Source organism: Takifugu flavidus, chromosome 1, assembly GCF_003711565.1.
Source record: "Takifugu flavidus isolate HTHZ2018 chromosome 1, ASM371156v2, whole genome shotgun sequence".
NCBI lineage: Eukaryota > Metazoa > Chordata > Actinopteri > Tetraodontiformes > Tetraodontidae > Takifugu > Takifugu flavidus.
The window spans coordinates 8,595,873-8,616,596 of record NC_079520.1 but is presented as its reverse complement, the minus strand read 5'-3'; the positions used below and the strand labels follow the sequence as shown (position 1 = coordinate 8,616,596).

The 20,724-nt window shown below is 45.1% G+C and overlaps 2 long non-coding RNA genes and 1 other non-coding gene across 3 annotated transcripts; 1 reads left to right on the top strand and 2 right to left on the bottom strand.

The window, feature by feature from the left end:
• Positions 1-1,784: 1,784 nt before the first annotated feature.
• LOC130535781 (uncharacterized) lies at positions 1,785-9,302 on the top strand. The gene is made up of 2 exons (XR_008953202.1): positions 1,785-4,617; positions 7,196-9,302. It is a non-coding gene; the product is annotated as an uncharacterized LOC130535781 (long non-coding RNA).
• Positions 6,146-6,227, bottom strand: trnas-uga (transfer RNA serine (anticodon UGA)). The gene has a single exon. It is a non-coding gene; the product is annotated as a tRNA-Ser (tRNA).
• Positions 7,697-10,279, bottom strand: LOC130535786 (uncharacterized). The gene is made up of 3 exons (XR_008953203.1): positions 10,064-10,279; positions 9,501-9,635; positions 7,697-7,835 (listed from the first exon to the last, which is right to left on the bottom strand). It is a non-coding gene; the product is annotated as an uncharacterized LOC130535786 (long non-coding RNA).
• Between the last annotated feature and the right edge of the window lie 10,445 nt (positions 10,280-20,724).

Genomic DNA, 20,724 nt, shown 5'->3' with positions numbered 1-20,724 from the left:
GTTTGCAGAAGAAAATAATTGCTTTATTTATAGATGGTGTGAAATTAAGCACGCTTAAAAGGCTGGGACAGCGCGGTTTAATCAAGCGCTTTGATTCATGCTCCCAATTCTCAGAGCTGCTGAGAGCGGGTGGTATTAAATACATTCCCTTATTACTCTATAAATGCACAAAGCCAAGCAGACAAACCCAGAGTAGTAAATTAATGGCAATAAAAACACCAACTGCACGGACAGATAGAGATATTAAACGCTGGCATCAAATGCAACACGCCATTCAGCCTAATAAAAAAGTGAGACAATAACTATTTTTTTAACCAGCGCGCCCGTGTTATTTAAACAGATTTAATGTTGATTTGTATTGTCTCTGTTCGTGACTAAATGGATCTCTAATATTATACACAGAGGATGCAAAGAGTGGAGCAAACACAACCACCCTCTAAGGCCAGGTAGTGATGTCACAGCTGACTCCTCGTTTCACCTTGATGAAGATGCCACATATTTGATGCTTGATCCTAAAATCCTGGAGCACCAACAGTAGGAGCGTTCTATAGGTGGGCCTTCATAGATGTGTATACTATTAACATAAGGCTGGACTATTGGTGGGGTTCCTCCTCTCCTCCCCTCCCCTCCCCTCCCCTCCCCTCCCCTCCCCTCCCCTCTCCTCTCCTCTCCTCTCCTCTCCTCTCCTCTCCTCTCCTCTCCTCTCCTCTCCTCCCCTCTCCCCTCCTCTCCTCTCCTCTCTCTCCTCTCCTCTCTCTCCTCTCCTCTCCTCTCCTCTCCTCTCCTCTCCTCTCCTCTCCTCTCCTCTCCTCTCCTCTCCTCTCCTCCTCTCCTCTCCTCTCTCTCCTCTCCTCTCCTCCCCTCCCCTCTCCCCTCCTCTCCTCCTCTCTCCTCTCCTCTCCTCTCCTCTCCTCTCCTCCCTCTCTCCTCTCCGCTCCGCTCCCCTCCCCTCCCTCTCCTCTCTCCTCTCCTCCCCTCCCCTCCCCTCCTCTCCTCTCCTCCCCCCCTCCTCTCCTCCCCCCCTCCTCTCCTCTCTCTCTCCTCTCCTCTCCTCTCCTCGTCCTCTCCTCTCCTCTCCTCTCCTCTTCCTCTCCTCTCCTCCTCCTCTCTCCTCTCCTCCCCTCCCCTCCTCTCCTCTCCTCTCCTCGTCCTCTCCTCTCCTCTCCTCTCCTCTCCTCTCCTCTCCTCTCCTCTCCTCTCCTCTCCTCTCCTCTCTGAGTCACCACTGGTTGACCATAACAACAAGTTAGAAACGCTCAGCTCACCATGGTGACAGCTTATCCGAGAGTATTTGATTACACTCTGTGCACCATTATGAAAAAATAATGATTTCGGAGTACAGACTTTGAGTTCATCTAATATATGACTTTTTAAGGCTATAGAACAGGCGGGAGCGGGAGTGTGACAGTGATGAGGAGTCTGTAGAAGCGTCCTCCATAGAAGCGTCTTTGTTTGGACAGCGATTGAGCTTTTAGAGTGCGTCCATCTCGGGACTTGAGACCGGTTTGAGATTCTCCTGACCTCCCGCGCTGGTGGTACGGGCCTTATCTCAGGAGGGTCAATTACCATTCGCCATAGCTTGATCTTGTTTGTTTAAGTTGACACAGTGAAGAAAGGCCTGACATTGACCAGATCCTGCTGCATTAATGCGCTTCATGTTCTGCATTCATCATTGTCACTGAGCCCAAGAAGACTGCCAGTGTCACAGGAGGACGGGCAACAAGAGGGTGTGTGTGTGTGGGGGGGGGGGGTAGGGAGAGAGAGGGAGAGAGAGAAAACAACGGGAGAGAGAGCATGGAATGCTGGAAGAGAAAAGTGTTCAGAAAGTAAAAAAAATCTAGACTGAATAATGATCAGAATTGTATCAAAATATAATGTTTTACTCATTGATTAATAAATAAAAGCCAATGACAAATAAAAACATCCTGTTATAAAACATTGCACATTATTTTGTGCGCTCCTAATGCCCATTGTGAACACACTGTGCTCTGGCTCAACCATCTTGACAGAAACTCAATTTTTGCCCACTTGAACTCAAGAACGAGCTTATTAGATTATAGTAGTCAGAGGTCAAAGGTCATGGCTGCTCTGAGCCTCGCATCATTCCCATTCTCATGGAGGTTGGTTCATATGAGGCTTTTACTGGAGCTCTCTGAAAGGGCTGCATATTGAAACAGTAACTGTGACAGTTTATACAATTTTTAGACCTTCAGGGCTGTTCGAGATACATCGTTTGTGCAGCATCGGCAATACCAAATTAGAACACGAGCTTTCATTTGTTGTCACTTAACTAGCTGAGCTATTGCTAAGCACTCCATCCATTAGGAGGGAGAGGCATGAACGCTGCCTTTGGTTCGATCACACTGGTGGATGCGGGTCCATCTTGCATTCTAACATGATTCAGTTTTAAAATATATCAAAATTGTGCTGCGCACTCACTCACCTGCTGCTGGCCGACCACAGAATATCAGTATCTAACTTTATATTTCAGTGAATATGCCGAAATGGTGGATAGCAGGTTCAATTTAGACAAAAATGTTTCATATCAGACATGAGGACACGTTTGTGTGAACTGACTCTTGGGTAATTGCTGTTGGTGATATGTGTTTAATTTAGAAAGTGTGCAGACAAAAACACCCACACACACCTCAACAGCAACCGCACAGCTCAATTAACAGAGGCTGACTTGGAATAACCCGTGTTTACAGATCATCCGTACGATGATGCAAAACGAGGCGAAGCAGCTCGAGCCAACACAACATGATCCAGATTTTTCCTCAAGTGCTCCAGCCTGGGGCTCAGGAGCACCGCTGATTGGATTAAAGTGCCGTGAGCGCTCTCTTGCACGGAAATCTAATCAAACATACTTTCAGTCTTTTTTCATGTTGTAAATTATCTGAAGGCTTTCTGTGAATGTCAGTTTTTGATTTTATTTCAGTCAGTTAACCGCGCTAATGATTAGCACATCTGAGCTAATTGTGTATTTGACCTTGTTAAGATCAGTTACTGTCACCAAAACAAAAATTCATGTCAGAAATAAAGGCTTTTGTCTTCTTTCTGTTTATCAAAAGAAAACAACAATAAGCTAAAAAAAATCATGTTTTCTTACTGTGGCAACTTGTGGTAGTGAGACGTTCTGTTGCTATTAGCATAAGCAAATTAACCAATTTGACTGAAATCCAGTCTTAAAAATATATTTAAAAAAAGCTATACATAATTTTATAAACAGAGACTATTTTTACAGTACAAGCTCTCAGACAACCTCTGCATTTTCAGTATTGTATTTCTCTGACATTTGACAGCTTCTCATACAAATTTCTATCTTTAATAGTTTAAACAGATCATTTATTAATTGTCATTTACCGAGGTATTACTGATCTCAGCCTAAACTAATTAGCAACCCTCAAATGACTCAAGTTAATAATTTGGCTAGCTCATAGAACATTAGCATAGCCAATACAAAATAATTCTATTCGAATGTAATTATTTTGTACAGAGTTCTCTGCCTCTTTCCTGTTCTCAGCATTGGACATAAATCAGTGAGATGCACCTGCATGAAAGGTGAGCATGGACTTCATGTTCCCTTCAACATCTGCAAATTTGACCGCGAGTGTCATGGTTACGGAGCTAAAAGCGGAACGTCGGCATATGGCTCAGATGAAAGGAGCGAAATCTAAAACCTTTCCACTTGTCGTGAAGGCAGAGACCGGGAATAATCAGGCAATAAGCAGGATCTGTTTTTCGAGCTCACAGGCTATAGAGTTCGACTCTTCCAGTTCCCTGCATCTGCGTGACAGGATGACCCGCGCTATGCCTGCAACGATTTCAGCTGAGGTCCTGAAACAAGCCTTGCTTTTCTGATCTCAAGTCTGCATCACATGACTTACTGAGGAGAGAATAACAGGAAGGGCAAGGTTCCACCTAAGCTCAGCCGAGCCGCGCTGCATCAAACGTGCCGCGATACAGGAGGCCGAAAATAGAGCAGAACAAACAGAACTCCAGCCAGGAATAGAAAGATGCAAACAATGCCCATTTAGTGCTCGTGCAGGCAGCGTGAATGGCTTTTGTGCGGCGCTTATTATTGCAATCTCAGTGTAGCAATGATACGGAGCAAATCTCAGTAATTAACCTATGGTAATGACAAAAGCCAATTTATGGCTCTTAAAGATCAGATGTATCTGGGTTAATGTGAGGTCAATCTAATGCATGTGCAGGAATAGCAGTGCTGAAATTGAAGCGACCAGTTTGGCAGAGGTGTACTGGGACTACTGCCAGTGTAAGTGGTGCTGTCAAAGCAGGCCGCTCTAAATAGACAGCAATGCACAGGCTGCTGTCAAGCTGGAGTTAAAGCAATAACTGTACATGCAAACTGGTCTGTAGGCTGTGTGTAGGAGGAGGAAGATCACACTGGTTGTCCTTTTTAGAGGTAGACTGTGATTAAACTTAGTTCAGGCAGTTTTCTGAGTTTTCTGCTTACCTCTTTGGTGTGAATGTTTTTTCTGTCTTTCACAATTAAAGGAAGAGCTCAGGAAGCCCAGCAGTGTCCGCCACAATGGTTCTGCTAACCCACGGCAGCATCAGACTGTGCAGCCTCCCCTGCAGCTCGCCTGCTCTCAGGTAATTTCCTGAAAACCATTTTCCCTGAAAGTTCCAGAATGAATTAGCTCCTGGCATGTGATTCAGGTTAGAATCACAAAAACTGAAGCACAAATTTGTCTTCTGCCTCAACAATAGAAACGCTTAACCTGAAACGATCAGCAGACCATTCTAATGAGAAAAAAGAGAAGAAAAAAGACAAAAATGTCACATAACAACAAACCTAATGGTTGTGTTTTTTTCTTACGGACTACTTTTTTCCATGGAGGTTATGATTTAAGTACTGAGAACATTTAAAGCAATAAATATTTCAGATATGCTGCAGTCAACATCTATTAGGATTCCCAGCTGATCAACAAGAAAGACGCTAGAACGTGGCGGCAGATTCTTTTAAAAGATCTTCTGCTATATTGATTGCGCAACCTTTCTCTGGTAGGCTAAATAACAAGTGAATTTTCTGGTTTAAAAGCCCTGATGACCAGTCTGCAGGGTCCTGCCTCTGTAGCCAGATGTTTGGCCACAGCGACAGACGAAACATTAGCGATTCAGCCAGACTCCAAACAGAACCTACTGACAGATCACGGCTGGCGGAGAGTTATGCCGCATTTAAATAGCACCTTTGATATTAGATCAATACAGCAGATTAACAGTCCAGTCACTCATGGGCAGATGCTGTGGGGAGACAGCATGCTTTGACTGTGATACATTATGTGCCAGAACTAAACAAAGAAGTTATTTCAATTCCAATGGTTTTGTTACTTTTTTCCACAAAAGGTCAAGCGCTGTCAAAAATATCAGCATATTGACCTTTTTAAACATTCCAGAAACATTGGGATCATAGATTAAGCTTTCTTCAGCTCCGCCCGGCCAACGGAGGGTTAAAACTCATTCGCGGCAGAGTGACAGGGGGGGCGGGAACTCCTCACGCTCGTCATTCGCAGGTCATCGTACAGTTCATTTGATTTGGAACGTGGAGGAGGCGGGGACGGTTATTGGACAGGGCGGCGGGCCGGTCTGTCAGAACCAGACAGGTTGTGCTCGGCACCTGCATCGGTCCCATCGGTCGCGTTTCCAGCACCTAAAACCAGCTGAGCTCTGTTTTGGTCAGGACAAAGATAAACGACCTTCTGGGAGAAAGTTAAGTTGTGCAAACTTGAGCTCATCCACAGTTTAGTCCAGATGAGGCCTCGCCTACACGTCAGCTTAGAAGATTCGACATGAATTCACCGTTTACAGTATTAATGAATGAATAGACAACATGCAGACAGTCAAACTGCTAAATCTGCTTTCTGTTTGTAGGCATCATGTAAATAAAGGCTGGAGTTTAGCTGACATCATCTGCGGTTTGAACTGATAAGTACAAGTAAACATTGAAATGGATTATGGGACAACTAGGGGTTTATTTCGGATTTCATTTTGTTAAATAAAGGGACATCTGACACTGTGTATCCTCCCTTTTCCACCATCAAAGTTAAAGTTTCAGATGGTATCCTGAAATTCCCCCAGAAAATACTCACCAGCTACAATAGTGATCACATAAACGATCCATCGCTGTGAGCAGGACTTGAACCTGCGCGGGAAGATCCCATTGGATTTCAAGTCCAACGCCTTAACCACTCGGCCATCACAGCTGATACTGGTGGTGAGGTGGGGGGGGGGGGGGGGGCTGGGCCTCGCTGCTGAGGCAGCTCCTCCTGTGACCTGGAGTTGGAGAAGCGATGATGGAAAGGGATAGAGTGATGACATCATTGTCTTTTCCCTGAACCGGAGCAATGAAGAATTTACCCTTAACCCCCATATGTTCGTAGTCAAGGCGACAAGGGTCACTGGAGTCTATCCAATCTGTCTAGGGCCTCCCTGTCCATCACAAGAAGCACATTCACACTCCTCATATCCATGTTAGTGGGCTGTGGGAAACCCACACAAGCACACGGACAACAAACACGGGCCAGAGCTGGATTCCACCCCGGAGCCCTGGTGTGAGATCACCACCACCTGCATGAGCATGAAGCTGCAGCCATCACGCAGACGTCTGTGGTTTCTCTTCTTCTGCCACACAGAAAAGTGAAACAGCCCAGATGCTGTCCCTCACTTTTCCATCTAATGTTCTGCCACAGGAAGAAATAAATATTAAATATTAACGTGCTGTTGTGTATCGATTAAAAAAAAAAAGGTACCTGCCCCCATAATGGGCCGCTTGATATTTCTGAATAAAACAATGACAAACTCGTTATGAAAGGGCATTTTTTAAACATTCATGACACTGGAGTAGCTGGAACCTCTGATGGGCAATAAAGAGGATGCAGACGAGCATAATAGCCATTTATAGTTGTTCAACATGAAAGTTAAGCATGATAAACAATGTCTCTGGAGCTTTGGAGGCCCCTGACGATGAATGTAACAGTCCGATTGATTATGTTGATGATGGCAAAAGCGTCAGCTGAATGCTAACTATAGCGCGGCGGGCAGCTCTGACGGGAAAACACGTCCCGTAGAAAGATCTAAATCACAATAGTTGACAAGAAGATACGGATGGAAGGCAGGAAGGTTGGACCGGTCATGATCAGTGATGAGAACGTTTGTCATTCTTTGATTTCAGACGCAGAGTCGGCGACACTGATCCCTCCTTTGTCCAGCTGACTCATGGTTGGGGAATGGGAACTGTTGTGTGCTGTGGAAAGATTTCCCCATGAAAACAGAGAAGGACGTCAGGCCGCGTGAAGCGAAACAAAGGGAGCTTTTAATGGAGCCGGTTCAGTCAGAATCCACTGCTGGACATGAAGGGGCTCTGGTGTGATGGCGAGAAGCCACGGGGACTCTCCTCCCTTCGGGGGAGCACTGGGGCCGTAGCTGGCTGCCCACTGCGGGGGCCGGCAGGTCTTCTGAGGTGTCACCTCCACACAATGTGACAAACCCCTCTGGTATGACCGGTCTTCACACCCCCACCCATCCCCTTCCTTCTACGATCTTGGACAATTGAGTGAAGACCCCAGCCTGGGCGCCACCACAGGCAAGGACGGAGACTCCGACTCCGCCAGTCACGGCTTCTCGCTCCATCACTTCACACTTATGTTGCTCTGCTCGCTCTCCTTCCTCTCTCTTTTTCTCAGGCTTCGGGCTTCCTCTGCTCATTTTGTGTCTACAGGACTTTTACCAGGGTCTCGCCCAGACATACGCCACATGTCACCCCGCCTTCCATGGCCACGCTGCCTGGAGCCAGACGCCGTCTGAGGCTCGATCTGGAGAAACACTGTGACACGTTACCAACAACTCACCGTATTCTCTTGTACTGATGGAAGGAGAGGTTTATTTTCATCATTATGCATAAGATGCTTACATTTATATGACATTTTATTACATTGGCTTTTTATTTCTCGCAGCTTTAGATTAGTGATCTAAAAAAATGTACAGAAAGGTCATTGGGGAATCAAAACTACAGTGAATGTTGCTATTTTTGCTCAACTAGCAGGGTTCTATTTTATTTTTTTTATGTACCATGAACAAATATCTTTATCCGCACAACAAAAATAAATGTATATTGACGTACTGATTTTGCATCACTGATCATGAATTTGTCCTTTATGTCAGAGTAAAATGATAAAAATCAACTTTTTTGCAGTTGTTTTCCTGGACCACGTTGAAGGCAGCGCTAATATTGAGGAATGCAAAGGAAAGCAAAGTCCTCACGGACTAATCTTGTACTGAGCACAGCCATGATAATGATGATGGATTAGAAATACAGCAGTGTATTGGGATTACAGTGCTATTAACAGGCCGGGGGAGGGAGAATGAGGAGGCAGACTGGTATCAAGCTAATCAATCAAATGATCGGGACAAGCCCTTGTCTACTAGAAACAATTAGACCACTTTCTCCAGAATCAATAGCCCTGCATTCTGTTTAGATACCCACCGGTCACTCATTCAATAAAGCTTCTGTGGATTTTGAAAAGACTGCCTGTCGACGGGGGCCACTGGAGCCCCAGACTGGGAGCAAAATGCATCAAACGGGCTCCAGGAAGGCCTCATAAAAATTGCAAATCGAAAACAATATAATTTAATGTGGCAAAGGTTATTTTCCCACTTGTTTATTATCAAATGTCTCATGTGAAAGCGCTGCTGCGGAGGGGAAGGAAAGAAAAAATCCATTCTGTCTGGAGTGCTTGGGGAGGACCAGAGTGAGGTGTATTATATCTAAAGCGAAAAAAAACAAAATCAAGATGGAATCAGAAGGGTTCATAAAGTTGCTCTGAGAAATAGTGGCGCTGTAGTAGTGGCGTCTCCTGTTTCCAGCGCAGCTTCCATACATAATTAAAGCAGGAATTTGTATCTGTCTGCACTCTGTGGCCTCCTGATGAATTAATATCTGCTAGAAGTCCTACACAGCCATCAGATTAGCTCATTTATTTCTGTCAGCTGCTTGCTCCATCAGCTATTTGTAAATCAGAGAGGGTGTGTTGGTGGAATTGGGCGCATGTGTGTGTGTGTGTGTGTGTGTGTGTGCATGTGTGTGTGTTGCGGGACTTCTGGACGTGTGTTTATTATCATAAATGTCTTTTATGAATTAGTTCTGATTCAAGCGTCCAGGTTGGAGTGAGAGCCCGATGATGACTCTCTCTGGGAGGGATGTTGTGCTCCTGCAGGTTTATTAGCTGCTCATGCTTCCTTATGTGTCTGGAAATGTTAATAAATATTCAGCTAAAGCTAAATGTGTCCTGTGTCCATCCTGAGGTCACTATCTGATTGAACCACTAACAACAGCGCGGGTGTGCGATGCTTTCCTGATACCACCACGTGACGCAATCCGGGGAATCTGTGTTCGGAGGGACCTGAGGTGGCGCTTGCGTTACATGCACGGGAGGGAGCGGCGGGATAGGGAGGGGAACAAACAGGACGACTGCATTAACCTTTGGTCTGTTGGGGAGGGGAGGGCACAAGCAGGCCAGCCTGGTTGAAGGGACACCCCATAATCAGGCTCCTGTCAGCGCTGGTTCCTGGAGATTAATTCAGCTGGTTTCAATTCCAGTCGCCGCTCCAAGTAGCTGAAAAGCGAGGGTGCACATATTGTCCTGTTTAAAACACATGCATGGTTGGGGGGAGGCGGGGTCACGGGAGTAGCCGGCCCCTCTTGCAAACACAAATAACACGCATCAACAAGGAAGAAAATTCCAGCTCCGGCTGCTAGAAGAAGGAATCCAATCTGAGGCGCGCTGCATATATCCCACTCAAGAGACATAAATCTGCACTTTGACTTGAGACAGTAGGAGGGGCGGACTCTCCTCAGGCCTGCGCACCTGAGCGCCAGGCCTGGGTCGCCGCCGGCACCACTCGCAGCCGGAGCCTGGTTGTTTGGTCCGGAGGCTGAGGAGCCTTCGTCTGTGCCGGTTAATGAAGTGAGGAGGAAGCATGGCTAAGGAGCGGGTGATACAGGAGGACAGTGACAGAGACGTAGGGGCCTGCCGTTAGTTACCTGTAATAGCCCGTGATGACGATGTGCACCTCTGCGCTGCGTTGACAGATGTCGGGGTTCTTCTGATCATCCATTTTCTGCGGCGTGTCTGTAAAAGGTCCCATGGCATTGATAACACATTTGGCTCTGACATCAAATTCCTGCCCTATGAAAGAAAACAGCATCAATCACTAGGGGCTATTCATCTGTGGCTGGTGACAAGCCGGATTATTAATTTATCAGCGAACGCCCCCCTCTCTCCGTAATAGAGTGGCTCGAGTGTGTCCATGGGAGACTTCCCAGGATTGTAATTAATAGGAAACAGACATACCTAATTTCCCTCTTGCCTCTTTGTGTCATGGGGTAGCTCAGTGGCAGTGACTGAGGGAGCCTTTTGAAATGGTGGAAAGGGAAATGTTTGTTAATGTGGTGCTTGATGCCGGCCAGCTACAGTGTATAATGGGAACGCATATCAGAAAGATACCACAAGGATAGCAAATGATCTGTTGTGACAACACGATGAATGACAGGGTGTCCTCTTCTAATTTGACACAATGAAGGGAGAGGAAGGGCAGCAACGGAACAAACGGCCTTTTGATCTTGAATTTCAAGGAGGAAACAGGAATAAATAAAGCAGCGATGAGAAACAGTTTCCATTATCCCTGTGGTTTCTAAGCTCTCTCCGTGAGGCCCTCCTTTCACATTATTAAAAGGAGACATCTCTTCCAAGAGCTTACTTCCGTCTTTTAAAGACATCAGTGGGTGGTCATGTGTTGAGATCCTCAAATCTGGGTTATTCATGAAATGTTTCAGAATACCATCTTTTACCCTTAACTGCTTTATTCTTCCAAAGCCATCCCTGTGCATGACATTTAAAAGGTAAGTAAGGCCATTTGGAGTACGCTAATTCCGTCTTATGTTCCTTTCTACAAGATCTGAAGCGGCCCTCTACACCATAAAATGCTTATAAAATATTAAAAGCCCCTGAATTAGATGTGCGATGACTATGTGCAAACTAGCAATGAGTGCTGGGGGGGCCCCCGTCGTATGAGCCGGAGAGAGGTATACAGCGCGGCAGGCAGGGAGGCAGCAGCTTTTGTTGGATTTACCTGCGCTCGCATCCTCGCTGCGTGCTCCACAGACCCTCTCCTTCCCCATCCGAGGGTCTGCCCCCTTTACTAGGTGCACCGCTTCAGTGTAATTGGCTATGGCAGCCCCATACCTGGCAGCAGTGCGGGTGATGGCGAGGTTCATTCGAGCATCGTCGTGTTGTCCTGCAGCGGGGGGACAGGACCAGAGCAGGGGGATGTGAGTCACCCCGAGCCTGTGACTGGTGGTATGGAAGTGTGTCGGAACCGATATGTCACATCTGTCCCTGTCACTTTGCATCAGTGCGATGGCTGCTCTGGCCGCACAAGGAGCACACTTAAAGCCGCAGCGGCCCTTTGGCCTGAGTGTGGGCCCCCTGAACGCCCCTCCTCTCCTCCCTCTCCTGCACCAGGCTGGAGAAAAAGGCAGGGCAGCAGGGACGGCAGAGACTTAAGACAAATCTAGGGTGCCAAGGTGGGAGATGCTAGCGTCACATTCACTAGATGCTCCATTGAAAGCTACTCAGCTCATCAATACATTTAATTTTATACATTTGAAATAAATGAAAGGAATTCCTTCCGGATCATCAGTATTTTTTCTGTCTTCTGAAGATTCCCAGGCAGAATCCAAACAGAGAAATCTAATATCAAGATTTATGGATTAATCCCTCTTCAGTTGTAAAGTACCAGAGATCTATATCCAGAGTCACAAGGTCACAAGTTTTGTAATTTAAATGAAAGGGTCTAAAAGGTGACAAATGAACAAAGCCCCATTTCATTAGGAAGTGATTCTTATGTACATCATCGAAGATTTATTGCTGGACAATCCCTTGGTTCAAAAGTAAAGAGAGAGTAGCGATGATTAATCACTTTTAATGTTGGTGTCCCGAATGACTTTCTTTCTATTTGTTATTGTCGAGGAAATTCAAGCCCCCATTGTTGGCCGGGGAAAATGTTGCTCCTTCGCAGGAATGAGCGGGGCCCTTTGTGCCCTGATTTATTTTATGTTTGAGCGACTTGAGGCTAGCTAGCTGGTGGGCTCTGCTTAATGCTACGACATGCTGGAAGCCATTCCCTAACCACGGCAAATAAATAAATAAACTGAAGGAAAGTAAGTAAAAGAAAAAAACAACAGATTTAAAGGCCACATTTTAGAATGAATTACATACAAGAGTATGCACCCTGCCATGATGTATTAGGAAGACCATGGAATCCACTTCTTCATCTCTGTAGGGTGAATGTGACCATTATAGTATGTCGTTAGTAAATACATGCCACCGGTGGTGTGTGGGTGCGCACGCGTGCGTGCACGGGCACAGACATAAGCAGCCCGGACATGAGCGGGGCTCAGCACCGGTAGGCAGTGTCTGATCCTTGGTGATTGCTGAGTTTCCTGATGACCCCTGACCCCGTGATTCACAGCTCTGTGTTCGGAGCCTGTCACCGACTGGCACCAGGCAAAGAACGGCAGGATTAATACTACATTAAATGTCAGGAATTCAAGGATTAGTCGCATCGCGGCGTCGGGATTTATGAATGAGCGGCGAACGCGCGGCTGTAACAACCTGACGTGCTGATGAAGGTAACAATAATGAGGATGATAATTATCATCAGCAATTAAAAAGGCAAAATGGCCACGTGACATGGCGCCGCTAAATGAGCATCAAAAGCTCCCTGGAGGAACGGGAGCGCTCCCTGCCCCCCTCCCCCTCCTCCTCGTCCCCCCATCCTCCCACCCCACCCCTACCTCCGCTCAGCACACACCAGCTTCCTGGAGGTACAAAACTCAGTGGAGTGAGAGGAAGTCTGCGGCTGGACAAAATGCTGCAAAATGACAGAGACAATAATGACAATTTCATGTCTCCCAGTCATGGAGCCGGAGATGCTTGACTGGGCTGACTTGTCCAATTAAATTGTTACAGGTACGTTTGAGGATGATTATCCTGCATGCTTTTGCCAATTACTCCTCTAGCACAAAGGAGGTGGGCACCAGCGGGAAATCAAGTATATATGAGAACACACACACACACACACACACACACACACACACAACACACACACACACACACACACACACACACACACACAGACACACACACACCAAAAAAATGCAAGGAAATAAGATCTTGAACAGGACGGTCCACAGAACATCCTGCTGCGTGTTTATCAGGTCCTTTCATCCGTCTGGAGTTTGTCGTTTGTTTGTCATTCCGTACTAAATTTAATGTTTGCAAAGAGGATGTTTTCTGAGGCTAAACAACGTCTACATGCTAAAACTATCTGACCATGATGGCTTGAAAAATCCTGAGGAGATGAACCCGAGCAGTCAAAGCCTGATCCCCAGTAAAGAAGGTCAGGAGAGAAAATGTCACTGCTATAATGTACCCGGCTGTGTGTGGGGAGAAAGGCTGGAAAAGGCAGCTTGGGGGGAAATTAAATGCATGTAAGCAGTCTTGTATTTATAATTTCATTATTATTTTTTTCCTTTCTGATGTTTGGCTAGAATTATATTATCATAAACTCTTCTGTAGTCTTAATATTTCTGTATTTCCTGTCTGGCTTTTTTAGAGGCATAAAGGAAACTCATATTATGGAATTGTAAAAATATAAATAGCTCATAAAAATAAAAAAACAAGCCTGCATTTCTACTTACTTCTGCTAAATGAATAAGGTTGACAGATCACTGCTCAGATAGTGGCCGTATTCCCTCCGAAGTACGTTGCCTTTTTGCAGTGCATGGGAATCCACGTATCCTCAAATGCTAAATGAAGGCTGACAGATAGCCTAGAGAAACAAAGTTGGGAGTTTGCAGCTACAAGGAAGACCTTGAGTGAACAGGACATGCTATGTACACCCTGGCTAACAATCAACATATGCTTTGTTTTTCTGGTGCCAACACGAGGCACATATAGCCCGGAGAGAGACGGATCCTGGGACCGGTTGGAACGCAATGCCCATTGGCTATTTTCTGTTTTAAACAAATGCTCTTTCTAATTCCTTTACGCTTGTGTAGTCAGCAATTACATGACTGTGTGAGACACAAGATGTTTCATGAAGAACTAGTGACTCTAATATTACAAGCAGAACTTAAAATATTCAGTGTTTTTGTACATTTTTTTCTCTAAGAAGTGTTTTACAGCGTCATACTTAATACCTGTTGTACTAAAAGTCACTGGTTGTTCATGTAAGACAAGTTTGGCAATTACAGGAACCAGATAAGAGAGCAGCTTCAGAGTACGACAATTTTCCGCCACCGGAATCCCCAGCTGTGATAATGCACTGTAATTTTTAACACTTTTAAAAATGAGCTGTAACTCACACACTTTTACAGTGATTACTTTACGGAACACTATATGTTGTTCGACCATTACAAGCAACTAGCATGGGAGGATGTGAGAATCAGCGCACCTGAGGACCCGTAAACGTCTGTGCCAATCCCACCCCCACCTTCCCTCCCTCTGACGGGTTCTGCAGCGCCGATGGACGTTCTTTCACGGCCGACCCGAACTCTGCTTTGACTGATGATCGACGGGTCAGATGTGAGGGGAAGAGGGGGTCGCGGCGCTGAGATGAGTGAAGACAGAGCCGTGCAATAAGAGCAAAATCAGGAAATCTGCTCTCACCCCTCAGTAATGAGCCACACCTGTACACTGCTTTAAATACCAGAGAGAAGCTGTAAATGTCAGGTGCAATTAAAGCTTATGATTCAAGGCTGCACAAATCAAATCAAGGCCCCTGAGTTCACCCCAGTCTCAGGGAGGAAAAGTGAGTCGGTGCAGGGATGGTGGGGACCCTTCTGCCTCACTCTGAGACGGGCCTCTCAACCCAAAGGTGACTGTAAAGTTTCCCGTCACTCTCCTCAACTTTGTGTATTCTCTGCTTCTTCTTTTTTTTAAAATTAGATAAAAATGAGGAATTTCTCAGGTGTGGTCAGAAGCTGCGTGTGGTGCTCAACCTATCAGGCTAAATATGAGCTCAACTGCCTGCAAAAGCCGAGAGTCTTCATTCACTTCTTGGAAACTACCGACAATTATGGCAACCAGGCCAAGTCTTTTATAACTTAATAGATTTAACCTATATGCCATTGATGCTAGGTCAAAGGTCAAAGGTCAGTGCAAAGTGAGAGGAACGAACAAGATCTCAGCAGACCAGGAAGAGGAATTTCTAAACGCTAATTGGTTCTCATTTGCTTGGCTTAATAAAGACATTAAACATAATCCATGCGCATTTTTACAGCAGCAGTACCCCAACACTGTCATTGCTCAAAACGAGGCATTTAATTTCTCTTGTACGTTATTTTCTTTGACTGTAGTTTCCTGCCCCACAAAGTTTTTATTTAATTTGCCCTCTGTTTCATCCGCGACATGTTCGGGCTACATTTTCCTGCCGGGCTGCTGACGAGGCAGTCGCTTCAATCACGCTAATTGGTCTTTCCGGCGGCTCACCTCCAGGACCCCGGTATGTTCGTACAGATAGCAAAATAAGACTAGCTCCAAAAAACACAAGCTGGGAATAATGAGATTCTTCCTATGCGGCAGAAATGTAAAGGAAAACGGTGACATTTCAGTTTGAACTGGGGTGACTCTTCTCCCACATCCCCCAGATGAAGGCAGACATGTAAGCTTCATTCTACCTATTACTGAGATCATTTGGAAGAATTAATCCACAATTTGATCCCAGCACAGACCTGCAGAGTTGTAAGATTCCTCCAAACAACTTTAGAAGATTTCAGGCAGGCAGTCAGTCAGTCAAGCCCAGCGTGTCAGTACTTCCAGTGAATGAAAAATGAACACGGGGGGTAAATAAAGCAATATGACCAGAGGGACCAGGAATTCTGCGGATAAGTGTCAGCTGCGGAGAAAAAATGAAGCATTTACCTGTTTGTAATCCAATTTCATGATGGCTTTCTGTAGATATCGGACTCCTCCGTGAATGAGCCGGCTGCTCCGGCTGCTGGCGTCTGATGAGAAATCGTCTCCGTGCACGGGGACACTTTTGAGATCTGACAATGGGAGCCAAGGAAACGCATCAACATTTGGATACTTATTGTCCCAAATCTTTCAGGGGATCGGAATACATTTCACATATGCACAACTTTCCACTGTAATATTCATGACGGGAGCCGTATTGTGAGGCCATGCATATTCCATTGGTTAAAAACACCAATCATTTCCACAAGTCTGACAGCAGGAATGTCTGAGGAGAACCGTGCGTTCTCACAGCAGTCCCAGCGAAATCAGTCTCAGAACAGCGTTTTTACGTATCATCTTTTCTATACAGTATTCGAGGGACACCCTGCAGCTCCCGTGTCTGTTGAAACCTTCTTTTCTGTCCTCGATGGCCTGTAAATCCCAGTCTTCAAAAGAATAATGGAGGATTAGAATAAAGGGTGTTTAACTCCACCACCAACACAAGAGTAAATAAAGATGTGACATACAATTAAGAAGCCCCCGACCAGCAGCAGATAGCTGATTTTGCCATGGTAACCACAAGAGGAAGCTCCCTCTGACTGGGACAGAACAAAGGAGTTACCAGTTTGTTCTTTTCTTTTTTTTTGCACTGGAGCCCACAGACGTAAATCCTACTCGTCCAAGCACGCTGCAGAACTCACAGCAAACACCCGAAGCATCGTCCAGGACCGAGGCAGACCGAGACAGAAGGCCTGCAAAACCATGCCAACCACAACAAGGGGAGCGTTGTCTGAGGAGGAGAATGGTTATTTATGGCTGCAGCCTGTGCTGTACAAGTATATTCCATATAAAAATCTTATGAATTATAATATAAATACTTTTGTCTCGTAATGGTCACCAAATCCAACAACATCTGAGGTTAAAGTTCAGCCTAATAATATATAATATAACAGTTTCGGGACACTGAGTGGTTGAATTTCTTAGTTAAGAATCCTGAAACCACTGGATTCACACAGAGCACCAAAGGACTGGTGGCACTTCCTCCATCACTGAGCCGTCTACACTCCCACGACACCTCTCCAAAGCAAACGCCTGATCTCCTCTGGACTGGAGTCCAACCTGGCTGATGATGTTTACCTGTGTAGAAGCTTCTGCACGCAACGGAGGCACGCAGCATCCACGCAATAGAAGCCCAGTCATCCATTTCATTGTCATGTGACTCCAGGGGACAGTGCACATTAATAAATGACTTTCATTATTATGCATATGTCTTTATATTCCTAGTGATGGATTTAGGTAAAACATAAGCCATGCATTTTCAGTGACAGAGCTGTCAGGCACCATCAAGCAATAAAAACAATACATCAAGTGCTTATTCATATTCCCCTCTGTGTAACGTTTCAAAATGTTGTCTGTATAGAGTAATGACACAACCTGCCTGTGGCGTGCAGACAGACAGCACGGACACATGCTAACAAGCAAACCTGAGTAATTACGGGACGTGCGCTAAGTATTAGCAAACTAGATTTAGACAATGACGAACCTCGTCTAATTTGTTGGAAACGAATATTTTAAAACCTCATTTATTGTTTTAATATAATCTCAGTCTGTTTCTTAATGTATCAGGATGCGTCGCAGTCAATCTGGGTTCATTTACATTTCCTCTACTCTTCAATATCCGATAAAATAGCCAATAATGAACAATTATTGTGTTTGCTCAAGCTCACATTTAAAAAGCTGTTTTTATTTTCATTTTATGCTGCTCTGCAGAACTCAGAGGGGCCGTATTGTGCACTGCAGTTATTCCACAGCTCATTACTTTGCCGTTTCTACACCACATCCTCAGTCCTGCGAAAGAAAGTAAATAAAACCAGTGTCTAAACACTAGTTTGTGTTAAAATCCTTTGGGTTGTTTTCCATTTTCTGCTTCTTTGAATTGATAAATGTTGTGCTTCTCCCACACTACATTTATTTAATGAAGCCGAGCCCGCCAGCCAGCTCAGCTGCACCTTTGCACGCCCCTTCCACATCTACATACCCTCATAATATGGTGGTCTAGTTAAACCGAAAACGTTTCCCATAATTCTCTCTGCCCGCCCGAGCCGAGGCGTCCCCGTGTAGATACCTTCCCGAAGTCTTAATGCCCGTCTGCACGTCAGAGCCGATGCACCATAAAATAACTGTTTTTAACTCTTAAAATGACTTCAGTTACTAGGCAGATTATTTAATGTTTTACTCTAAGATTGAAAATCTTACCCCAGTTATATTTCAAATGCTTTTTTTATACAACAGCAAAGAATGTTCAGGGTTTTTCATAGCCCTCATTTCTTTATTGTATTTTTTTCTTTCTGCCTTTGAACACGGGGCATCGCACCATCTTAAATTGGACGGGTAAAGTAACAGGAACTTAATATTAAGACTATTTCATATGCAACTTGAATTTGTTTGGGTTCGTTGACAGTTTCAACTGGTTTTCCAGCCTGTCTGTGTCCTTAAGCCACACTCGGAGCGTTGTGCCGGGCTAAACTGAAGCCACGGGGGGAGAAAAAGCATCCAACAACCTATCCAGCTGCTTAGAGGAGAAATCCTCGCAGCTTAGACAAAGCTGTGCCCAATTCCCTCGCCATCCATTCTGAGACACTTTAGTGTGGCCGAAATGGAATCACAGAAAATTGCCACGGAAAGAAAAATCTTCCGCAGTGCACCCGTTATCGTCACGTAATCTCGGCAAGCGGGGTCGTGTCTCCGGAAGCTGCTGAATCTACTCAATCAAACAACTCGCATAAGAAATAAAGTGCATGTAGCGTTATTTGTCATGGGGAGGAGATCATTGGGTAATTTTCTTTTTAGGCAAAAGTCTGATCCATTTTACCAGTGACCTTTTTTAATGCCCAGTAGGCCTTCAGGCCTGCATCCATAACTATTACAAAAAGATCCACTTTGTGCTGTTTACAGTCCCCCAGCCTCTTTATATATATATAATTCTGTTAAAATAATCAGAGACTGACAAAAGATGTAAATGTTGGTCTGATTTGTACTCTGGTACAATCCAGCCAGCAATTGATTGTAGCAGGAGGGACACCTGCAGCTTCAGAATACATTTTCACTTTCAGGGGGAAGGGAAAAAAAAACAGCATCACAAGGAAATATTACCCCGGCGCATGAATATGCAGGGACTTGATACCAGCAGTGTCATTACTAATGTTGCTGCCAATTACAGAGCATGTCATGACACTGTGATTCATGAATATTCATGGCTGACTGATATAGACAGGAGCACTATGCAGAGGCCTCCATCCCATTTTACTGTCTCATTGTGAATGGTGAACAGGTACCTCCATCATGCCAAGGAGGCGCCTTCCAGCTGCAAGACAAGCTGTTCCATAAGGCATTGCTAGTTAACAGTGTGTTATATAAAGGTGTATAAAAGTGATGAAGTGCTCGCTGGCTCTAAAGAGCAGGCATTAAAGCATATTAAGTAGACATTTAAGCTTGTGAGGAGGGAATCTGGAAATGGAAAGAAGACACTGAGCAAAGGGATGCCTGCAGGGGCAGAATGTTCAATTCTCAGAAAGTTTGATACCTGCCGCTGCTCTGAGGTGAAACGGGTTTTGCTCAGGCGACTGGAGAATTTAGCGAACGCTCGTCGACAAAGTCCTGAAAAATGGCAGAACTGTGATCTTGAATCAGTTCACTCTCTCGGGGTAGAAGAGAAGCAGACTAATCAGTGATTATGATTTAGCTTAATATCTGCTAAGGTTCTGCACATCTACAGCAAACATGTGCTACAAGATGGCTACATCATCTGTTTGCCTGTTATAAAGCCAGTCCTGGTATTTAGCTGCACGTAGAGATGAGGAGAGGCCAGACTGTGCACAGATGTATATCTGGTCAAGTAAATGCAGTTTTTAGACATGTGCAAGTAGTTTGTAACAGAAAAAGCATCACATTTAAGTATAATTATTAAAAACACATTCAATATGAAGAAATAGTTATTCCAACTACTTCCTAGTGGGGGGAAGCCTATCTATGAGAGGCGGGGCACATCCTGGACAAGCGCATCCATATATAACAAACTCCATCTGCAGTCACATCAAGGGTCAGTTTAGAATCCGTCTTTGGACAGTGGGTTGAAGCTCAAGAACCATATCAGACACAGGAGGAGATGCATATGTGGAAAAATGCCTAAATATTAAATACTAGATAACACACCGACATATTCTACACCTAAAGGCACCGATGCTACAATCCACAGAAATGTATCAGCAATATGAGGTCATCACTACATGAGAAGCGTTCAACTCTGGAGTGATCTTTGAATTTACTCATCATGTTCATTTGAATCTGAATTAAATGCTGTTTATATTTTGTTCAGATTCATGTAAAAAAAACGTTGACGTTCCGGCGAACTTTTTCCCAGCGCTCAAATCAGGGTTGCTGTTGAATTACTTGTGGTTCAGGTCACAACAGCATAGAAGAGAGTTATAGAGCCACATGTCGGGGGATGGGGGTGGGGGGGTGGGGGGGGGAGTTATTATTTGAGACCGTAATCCTTTCCAGTAGCTGCAACAACCATTCAATCACTGTTGAGCCAGATTAGAGGAGCGGCGACCACTGTTCACGTTCCTGCTCTCATTGGGTCCCCTCTGGGGTCTGACTGGGACTCACACACCTGCATTTACAG